This window comes from Coffea eugenioides, chromosome 10 (genome assembly GCF_003713205.1).
Source record: "Coffea eugenioides isolate CCC68of chromosome 10, Ceug_1.0, whole genome shotgun sequence".
Lineage (NCBI taxonomy): Eukaryota > Viridiplantae > Streptophyta > Magnoliopsida > Gentianales > Rubiaceae > Coffea > Coffea eugenioides.
In genome coordinates, this window is record NC_040044.1 from 16228979 (window position 1) to 16240282 (window position 11304).

The window sequence follows — 11304 nt, forward strand, 5'->3', positions numbered from 1 at the left end:
ACCTAATTTTTCAGCCATTTACGGCTTCATTATTTTCCTCAATCAAACCCAAAGTTACACACAACATAATTTCATTTCATTAGCCGTCCAATAGGCTCAAGGTCATACAAGTACAAAATCAAACTAAGAACATGTGCGGAAATGAAGTTTAAGTTAGGAAACAAAAGGCAGATTTGACGTTGTTTTACGTAACAGACACAACCGAGGCTACGCGTATCGGATTGAGGTGAAATTTATACCGTTTCGAAGCTAAGACAAAGGGCTACAATTTTGATGAAGGTCACTTAATCCAAATTCCAGTGTAACCCAGTCAAATTCCCAATTCACAGAACCAAATTCCAACTAATCGGCCAGTTAACCGTACTACCTTTAAATGGACATATCTCAAGCTACCAAAGTCCGTTTAAGGCGTTCTTGGAGGCGTTGAAAATATAAGACAAAGTACTAAAACTTTCATGTTTTGGAAAATGGCTAAATCAGCACGGATCATAGTGAATAGACACGGTCAAATGGGATGAACTGTCTAAAACGGATCATTGGATGCATCCTAGGGCAGTGAGGGTATTTTCATCTTTTCACAGGTTACATTGCTCCGATTGAGCTGAAATTTTGTAGACAACCATAAAATGTTATTCTCTACAACTGTCATGTTTTGTTCTAAGCCTAATTCAGCTTCTAACATGATGAAATAGAACCAGACAGAACTGAAGCTACAATTTCCGAAAATCTGGAATTTTGCAATATTCAAGCTATAATTCACATTTTTACCTTGAAACTACCACTACCATCTCCTTTACAAGATTATATACCACATATATACATCATACAATACCTATCCCACAAGAAACCCTAACTCAAAAGTCATCCATCCAATCATCAAAATCACTTGAAACAAGCATCACAAGCACAATACTACCATTAATACCCAACTTAATCATGATTAATGGAGAAAGAAAGGTTGATCAGCCATTATACCTCAAGACAAGAGCTTGCAAGAATGATCCTCCACCTCTCCTTGAAATTTTTGGTTCCTTAAACTTCCCAAGCTTCCAAACTAGTGATTAATCGGTTTAGTTTTTCTTGTTTGCACTCAATCAAGCAAAACCCAAGATGGATTGAAACTCTCTTTCTCTTGTTTTTTCCCTCCAAAGCCACGACCAAAACCAGCAAGAAATGAAGAAAAATCATCTAAGAAGAAAGATAAGAAGGTAGGAATTAAGTTGGTCAAACAACCATGGAATGGTTGCCACTTGTCGCGATGAGATTAGCTTTTAAAATTTTCTTTTCTCTTTCTTATTTTGGTCCACAATTTCGGTTGGCTTAAGGAGATATTTAGGTATGATTTTGTTCAATTAATAACAAGGAGATTAAGGTAATAAAGTATGGGTCAAGTGGTGCACTCAGTCGGTAACGAACAGTACACTTTGGTTCAACCCGATTTTCCTTATTTCGCACGTACTAGGGTTTTCACTTATAATTCACTATCTTATGGTTATTACTTCTAATCAAATACTTAATATCATCTAAAACTCACTCTTAATCACCAAATTTAGTGCACAAATCTCACCAAGTGAGCGTACGGTCAAAATACGCAAAAAACCCTAATTTACCCGAACGAAGAACCTAAAGGGAAAACCCTTGATTCTATGGTGGATTGTAATTACTGAGGGTGTGAATGAGTAGTAAAGCTATTAAAAAGGAATAAATGCTAAATAAAAGGAATTTTAAGAAAAATATGAGGGATTTTACAATTCTATTGGTTACAATTATGCTTTCGATTAAAATATAAGGGATTTAGGAAAATCGAGTAGTCACAAGTAAACTAGGGTTTTTTTTTTTTTACTTTTGATTAGAATTTAGGGTTTCTAATCTTTAAAACAAAATAATATCTTAAAACAAAAAATAAAATATAGAAACCGTAATATCCTAAAAGTCGGGGTATCACAGACTTGGCGACAAACTTTTCGCCAGATTTCATCGGAAAGTCACGCGTGTATTTTTCTTCAACTCTAAGAAATCTACTCCAATTGGAATTCAATTGTAATGTTTAGTAACTATAAGTAGGGGCTATTTAGAATGTTTTGAAGGGTTGAAAAACGTTGGCATAGTTTAGTTTATCCTTATTTTATAACTTTTCTTGAGAGATCAAGATCGAGCTCAAGCGATCCAATGGGCGCATAAGGAGAAGACTGGAGCGAGATACTGAGAAGTTTCTTTCTCTGATTCTTATTTTTGTATTAACTCATTGAATTCATGATTTTAAATTTTCCATCACGTTGAACTAAATTTACATCTAAGTTTTACTTACGTGTTTATGTCTGATCAACATGAACATGATCTTTGAGTTGTATTAAACTGAGAAGTGGCATGCAGCTGCCCACTAGATAAATGAATATACTTAGTCTAATCATGAGAGTAGGTTAGAGTTCGCATGAAACCTTTAAAGCACCTAAATTCTTAAAGGATTTCATTAAATTCTTGTGATCTCGAAAGAGACGTGAGATTTAATTAGACATACTTTAGATATATCAAGAGATAATTTAAAATACCCTAGTGTGAGATGTTCAAAGCTAGTCAAGATAATAATTCGTTAAATTAATTCAAATTCTAGATAAAAACCTAAAACCCTAGGTTCTCAACTATTGTTTTCTCGATCACTATTTAATTTAATTTATTTCTTTGTCTTGCTACTTACTTCAAGTTTAATCGCTCAATTTTAAACCTTGTTATTAGTTAAAATTTGTTAAATAATTGAAATAGAGAATTAACTTGTCGCCCTAGGTTCGACTCTAAATTACTCCAGATAATTTTTATTACTACAATCGATCTTATATACTTGCAAAAAATTATCGATCAAGTTTTTGGCGCCATTGTCATGGACGATGCTTAATTCTTTTGTTTTACTTATTTTTTGTTATTTTTATTTTTAATTTTATCTTATTTTTAGTTCTTCACTTCGTGTTTAATTATTTTGCTTAGGTACTTGATGTATGACCCGATCTTAGAAAGGCAATTCGGTCTTAGATTTGAAAATAGATAAGACTGCTAGGGAATTAAAAAGGCAATCTAAGTTGAAAAAAAATAAGCATTGTAGCAATTATCTTTTGGTATTAACATTGCCATTAAGTTAGGGATATTGAGTAGTTCTGATGAAGAAGAGATGGCTAAGAAAAATGGGAACAATGCTAATGATCAATAGTAGGTAGTGTCGCGCACTCCGCCAGTAGGAATTCATCTTCGGGACATCCAATGCCCTGTTATTGTAACTTCCCTACACTGTATCTGGCTAAGTGAAGGAGTAAGAAAATATGAGCTGAAAACAATGCATTTTAGAATGTTACCTTCATTTAATTGGTTGTCCAATGAAAATCTATTGTCCATTACTTGAGAATTTTATTCTATGGTTTAGACTTTTCAATTAAATAGGGTGACAGAGGATGACTTCCGGATGAGATGCTTCCCTTATAGTCTTAAAGATCTTGCAAAATCTTGACTTCTCAATTTACCTGAGGGATCCTTGAGAACATGAGAAGATGTATATAACATTTTCATTACTAAGTACTATTCACTGCAAAAGATTATCGACTTGACGAAGAGCCAATTCACGAAGTTTGGGAATGCTTTAAACTTGGGAACGTGTCCAATGTCCTCATCACCAATATTCTCTAGCTTTTCAAGTGTAGTTTTTCTATGATAGGTTGAATTTAACAACCCAAAACATGGTGGATGTTGCAGCTAGAAGGTATATTGGGGATAAGATGCCTGAAGAGTTGGTTGATTGTACGATCGTTTCTAGTAATTCTCAGCAAAAAGCGATTTGGGCCAAGAGAATGGTGTCTATGAATTGAGAGCATCAATGGATTTGGATTCACAGGTTATTGAGTTGAGTCATCAAGTGTAGTAGATGCAATTAATGTTAACTCATGACACTCAACCTTGTTCTCACTATCATGTGTACGGACATACGGATACTGGATGTTACAATCAAGAGTCTCCGACCTGGCTGAAGATGTGAACTTCACGGGTGCTTATAGTGGTCAGAAATTGCTGCAACAAAGGAATGACTCCTTCTCCCACACTTACAACCCTGGGTGGAGGAACCACCCTAATTTTTTATGGAAAGATCAAGAAGCCAAGTCTATGGAACCACTTGAGTTTTAAAATCAATAGCCAAGAGCTCAATATCTGTCTCCACCTACTCAAGCAAAAAAGCCAAGTGTCGAAAATATGATGCGTCAATATGTGCAGAAGATGGATCAAATAGTGTAATCTCAACAAGTCTCAATTCAAAATCTTGATAGGCCAATGGGTCAATTAGCTAAGGCGCTGACTGAAAGGGAGTAGAGAAAGTCACCTAGTACTACTGAGGTAAACCCGAAGGAAGCAACCATGGTGGTAACACTTCGCTCAGGCAGGGTGTTAGAGGATCCCGTTCAGAAATCCAAGGAGAAACTAAATGAGCAAGATGACCAACCTATTAAGAAAGAAGGTGAAGAATTTGAGACTAAGAAACAAAATTAAGGCAATAAGGTCAGTGAAGAACATATCCTGGCTAAATTGCCTGAAGTCAAGCCATATGTGCCACCAATCCTATTCCCTCAACATTTGAAGAAAAAAATTAATGATGGGAAATATAAAATACTTTTGAAGATGTTCAAGAAATTGGAAGTGAACATCCTTTTTGCTGAGGCCATTTCTAACATGCCTACTTATGCAAAATTTCTCAAAGGAGATAGTTTCTAACAAGCAAAGATTGGGAGAACTTTCTATTGTTCGTTGACAGAGGAGTGTAATGTCATAGTCCAAAACAGTTTCCTGACAAAAATGCAAGATTTAGGGAGTTTTATTGTGCCAAGCTTTTTTGAAGACATTTTTGTAGATAGATGTCTCTACAACCTAGGGTTTAGCATTAATTTGATGTTTTTGTCATTTTATAGGAAATTAAAATTTCTCCACATGGTGCCTACGACGGTGGTTGTTCAATTAACGGATCTATCCGTGAGATATCTAGTTAGTGTGGTTGAATGCATGCTTGTTAAAATCAATAAATTTTACTTTTCTATTGACTTTTTAGTGCTAGAAATGGTAGAAGACATTAACGTGCCTATTATCTTAAATAGGACATTTTTTACCATGGGTAGAGTAATTAAAGATGTATTAGAAGGGAAGATCACTCTAAGAGTAGGTGAAAATAGGCAAGGGTTTAATATTTTAAATCATTAGAATGTCTTTCAATTGATGATTCTTGCTTGAAAATTGATGTGTTCGATGCTTTCTCCAGTGAAATTTGTTCGTTTGAACATTATGATGATTCATTAGAAAGTGTCGTTGCTTTGAGTTTGGATGAGAATGTGAAAGATGTTGATTTGTTAAACTCTGTTAAATTGTTAGAGGGGCAAGAAGAGTTTTTTTTTAATGTTAAAAGTCAGCCATTTGAGAAAGTTGTTAGTATTAATGAGAAATCTTACCCTAAATTTCAACTTAAACATTTGCCTGCTCATTTGAAGTATGTTTTTCTTGGGGCTAACGAGACTTATTCTATTATTATTTCTTCTTCATTGAGCCAAAGTGAAATTGATAAGTTGTTGTTAGTTCTTCATGATCACAAGACTACTATTGCCTAGAATATCTCTGATACTAAATGCATTAGTCTGTGTGTGGTTGTGCACAAGACTTTGATGAAGGATAATGCTAAACCATCAATAGAAAATTAGAGGAGATTCAATCTAAATATGGAGGTAGTTCGAGTAGAGGTAATTGAAATTTTTTATGCAAAATTTTTTATTCTATTTCTGACAATCCTTGGGTGAGTTCTATGTAGGTGGTGCCAAAGAAAAGGGTATAATAGTGGTAAGGAAAGACAAGGATGAATTAACCCCCACATATACTATTATTGTTTGACATGTGTGTATTAATTATAGAAAATTGAATGCTGCCACTAGGAAGGATCACTTCCCATTGCCCTTTGTGGATCAAGTTTTGGAGCGATTGGAAGGGAAAAAGTTCTATTGTTTCTTGAATAGTTATTCAAGATACAATCATATTGCAATTGCTCTAGTGGACCAGGAGAAAATCACCTTTATATACCTATTTGTTATGTTTGCGTATAGAAGAATGCCTTTTGGATACTGTAATGCACCAACAACCTTTCAAAGTTACATGATGGCTATTTTCTCATACATGGTGGAGGACATAACTGATATTTTTATCGATAATTTTTCTATTTGTGGTCCTTCTTGTGATGCTTGTTTGAATAATTTGAATCATGTCTTAGAAAGATGTGAAAAGTTTAACTTGGTGTTAAATTGAAAAAAGTGTAATCTTATGGTGCGTGAGAGAATAGTGTTGGGTCATAAAATCTCTAGGAGGAGTATAGAAGTTGACAAAGCCAAGGTTGAGGTGATTGAAAGATTACCTCCACCTAACTCTATTCGAACAATTAGAAGTTTTCTTGAACATGTTGATTTTTATAGGAGATTTATTTAAGATATTTTCAAGATAACTAAACCTTTTTGTGACTTGTTGTCTAAAGATATGGCTTTTGTCTTTGATGATACTTGCTTAGATGCTTTTAATAAAATAAAAAAGAGCTTACATCTGCACCAACAATAATTGCACCTAATTGGCATCTTTCTTTTGAATTGATACTAGTGATTATACTATAGTAGTTATTTTAGGTTGAAAAAAGATAAGAAACTGCATGTTATACACTGTGCTTGTATAGTTCTTAATGATATTCAAGTAAATAATGCTAGTACTAAGAAAGAATTACTGGCTATTGTGTTTGCATTTGAAAAGTTTTGTTCTTATCGTATGAGGTCTAAAGTGACTATCTATATTGACTATTTTGCTATTAAGTATTCGTTGTCTAAGAAGGATGCCAAATCTAGATTAATCCGTTGAATTTTACTAATGCGAAATTTCGACTTGGAGATAAAATATAAAAAGGGTTTTGAGAATTTGGTAGCAGACCACTTCTCGAGATTGGAACAAGTGGATCTATATAATAACACGCCAATTAAGAATCATTTTCTAGATGAGCAATTATAGGTTGTTCAAAGTATCGAGATACCTTGATTTGTTGATTAAATCAATTTTCTTGTTTCTAATATTTTGCTACCTAACTTGATTTCTTAGTAAAAGAAGAAATTCTTTGCCGAAATGAATCATTATTTTTGGAAAGATCCACTCTTATTCCAGAGGTGTGCTAACGGAGTATTAGGAAGATATGTACCGGAAGAGGAAATGAAGTCTATCTTGAAGCATTGTCATGCATCTCTGTATGGTGGTCATCATGGGTTAGAAAGGACTGCAACTAAGGTGCTACAATCAGGATTTTTTTGACTAACTTTATTTAAGAATGCAAGGAGCTTGGTGATTGCATGTGATAAGTGTCAACAAATAGGTAACATTGATCATCAACAAGATGTGCCTCAAACGGGTATTTTGGAAGTTGAGCCCTTTGATATCTAAGGTTTAAATTTTATGGGACCATTTCTACTATTATATGATAATTTGTACATCTTAGTTACGGTGGACTATCTTATAAAATGGGTAGAAATAGTTGCCTTATCGGACAACAAGAGTCAAAATGTAGTAAATTTTGTCAAGAAAAATAATTTTACACGCTTTGGGGTGCCCCATATAATGTTAAGTGATCATGGTGTTCATTTTGATAATAATCAATTTTGAGCATTATTGACTAAATATTGGGCGAAATTTCATACCAGTACTACTTATTATCCCCAAACTAGTGGTCAAGCAAAAGTGTCCAATCCAGAGATTTAGCAGATTTTGAAAAAGATGGTGAATTTGTCTAGAAAGAATTAGACTGTTAAGTTTGATGATACGTTATGGGCATACTGGACTACATATAAGACATCTTTGAATATATTTTTATACTAATTAGTCTATAAAAAGTCGTGCAATTTGCCAGTGAAATTAGAGCATTGGGATTAGATGGTTAAAACTTCAAATTTTGATCTTAAAAGTGATGGTGAGAAAGATTGCTCCATTTGAACGAGTTGAATGAAATTCGACGTGAGTTGTATGAGAATGCTCGTATTTATAAGAAAAGGGCGAAGGCATGGCATGATAAGCATAATGTTAGGAGTGAATTTCAAGTGGACAAAAGATCTTGTTGTTCAACTTTCATCTCAAAATATTTCCTGGCAAGCTTAAGTCTCGATGGTTCAGTCCGTTTATTGTTACTCAAGTTGGTCCTTATGGTGGTATTGAAATTCAAAGGAATGGACATGAGCCATTTGTAGTTAATGGCCAATGTTTGAAACTGTATCTTGAGACTGATCAAGTAGGGATGGTGGAGCTTGAGTGTTTCTCAAAATAAGTGATTTGGCTTTGTCTGGTTTAAGTTGTTAAATTTAGCGCTCACGAGAGGCAACCTAATTTTTGTTTTTAATTTCTCAATTAATCTTGTTAGTTTATGTTAGTTTATTTGATTTGATTTTTTATGTTTATTAATTTGATTTTTTTTGTTTTGCAAGTTTTTCAAAAAAAAAAAAAGGATCAAATTATGTCGATTTGGCATGGAAACCAGAAGATATCTAGTGTAAAATCCGAGCATAAGTCTGGCCCCAGACTTCATCAAGACTTAAAAAAATACATTTCTTCTTCTTTCTTTCCTTATTTTTCTTCCTGTTCTCTTCCAATAAAATTCCTCTTCTCTCCTAACGAAACTCTTCATTTTTCTTCCTTCATAGATTTGTTGATGGTTCATGGTAGATTTGGTGGGTTTTGAAGGCAAATAAGGAACGCAAGCCTTAACTCTACAAATCTTCATGATTAGAGCAAATTTCCATCTGCTATCAAAGGGTTTTTGCTTTTCGTGGTGGCTAGAGTAAGTTTTGAGTTCGTTTTCGAGATTTAAACGATTCAAATTGCTCAAATTCATGGGTTGCACTTAGTGTGTGTGTGTTCTTGATGTACTAGGTGTTACATTTTTTAAAATTTTTGGTGCAATTTTATGTTTAATTTCTAGCATACTCTAACTCCAATTCACCTCTTTTGACATGTTTCTTGACTCTTGTTGGCGATTGTTTAGGCATGTTAAGAATTTGGTAGTTGAAGTTATTTTACTTCTATGTGGTGTAATTTTGGTGATTGGGTGATTAAAGCTTGCTGCAAATTTGGGATTTGGCGCATTAGTGACTTGGTGCATCCATTTTATTAAAATTGTGACTTATTAGTAATACATTAGTTGTCCCTTATTTGGTAATTTGATGAGATATTGTTCTAATTTTATTTAAATTATGGTGGTTGTGGGAAGTAATTAGTTGTGTGTTAAAATGCCTCCACGTACTAGAGTACCCAACGATACATCTACTTCTTGAAAGGGGGTCAAGGTGCATCTAATGGGGCTAGTAACAGTCAGCCACCAGCTTTTGATGCTCTTAGATTTTCTAATGTTGACAATACTGCTTTGTATGAGGCTCAATTTACGAATTGAGTTTTGGACGAAACTGACTTAGACCCAATGTTTGATGATGATTATAATTTTCAAGGGTTGTTTGCTAATGTGGGTTGGCAGATGATGTTGAATTTGTCTAAGATTTATTATCCAATTCTAGTTCGTCAGTTTTATATCACTATCCAAAATAAGGGAGTGAGAAGCACTGAATTTTTGATGAGTTATGATGTTAAGGGAAGGCCTGTTGTGCTCGCCAGAGCCAAATCATCTACTCTCCTTGGTGCTACAAATGAGGGACAAGCTTTTGATCATGGTAATTACACGGTAACGGGTGATCCCAACTAGGTGTTTTAGGTGATTGTTCATAAGTTTTGTCATAGCCTATCTACTTCTAAGGAGGTAGTGGATCTCAAGACTGGCAATGTTCGATTCGAGGCTACATATATTCCTATCAAGCCTTTGATGTTGAGACATAGCTTATTAGTTTATTTGCTTCATCATAATATTTTGCCAATTCTAGTAGTAAGAAAAAGGTGTGTGTCTCGGATATGTATTCCTCGATAAGCTCTAGAATGGCTTAGGGAACATTGCCGGCATCCCTCTCGCCACTGTTATTTTGGGGACTATGACTCGCACAGTTGGCTATAAGAGAAATATAAAGGCGTTTCTCTATGGTCGTCTCCTTACCTTGATTTTTCAGCATTTTGTTGTAGATGTTGCTAGTAAGGAGTCTAAGATAGCAGTTACTATGGTCAACAAGTCTACCATCAACCACATTGCATACAAGCCTACTGAGAATTCTAGTGAGGACGAAGAAAAGGAAATAAGGCACATGGAGCCGGGAATGGGTTCATCCCAACAGACGATTGGACCTTTTGTTCATGATTTGTTGCAAACCGTATTAATTGAAGTTTGGGGTACCCATGAAATTGTGGAGCACTTGGAGGATCAAGAGACGGGGATAGATGCGCTCTTGACAAGCATTGAAGAGGGGCTAGTTTCTTAGCATCCATATCGATAAGGTCCTCCTTCATATCTGTCTTTCTTTTTGTTATTTTCATCTTTCTTGTTTTGGAGTTTGGAGGTGGTGTGGTAGTTTAGGTTTTATTTTTTGGGTTAAATGCAGAAAATCCCCATGAACTTTCATAACTGTTGTACAATACACTCCGAAATATGTTTATAGGCACTTTGCACACAAACTCCATTGAAAAGTAATGGATCTTTACACATCGTTTGCTTTATCAGTGAAATGACAACTTTATCCTCAGATAATAACTAAATGGACAAAAGCACTCTTCGTCCCAATTAGCCATTATGTTGCCTAGCGAGCTGTTCAAGGCAAAAGAAAAGTTTGAACTCCTTTTCACTGCTAAAATTCTTGAGTTTGCCCAAATTTTTTGCTTTTTTCTTGCAATCGAAGAAGAAGCAAAGAGGAATCACTGCAAAGGGTGACTAGAAGTGGGAAAATAACAGCTTGAAGAATCTAAAACAAGGTAGAATCTTTATAGAAACTCAGTAAATCAGGTAATATGTAAAGCCCTAGTTTTTTTTTTCTTTAATCGATTTTTTACCCTTTTTCTAGATGTCCGAACTTGTAGTTTGGGATTTAGAATGTGTATTTCTATGGTTATGATGAAATATATTGCATGTGGTCCTTATGTTGATTTAATTTCAGGCCGATTGCAATCAAATTTTGTTGTTTGTCCTTTTCATGCAATAATTGGGTTGTTTGCAAGTTTCTTTGCAAGATTCTATTGTGTTGAACATGGGTCGGTGTCTAATAGTGTGTTTTAAGCTTATTATTGCTAATTACTGTATGTTAACTAAGTTCCATAAAGGTGCTTTTGTGGTCCCTCACATGTATTATTATTTTTTTT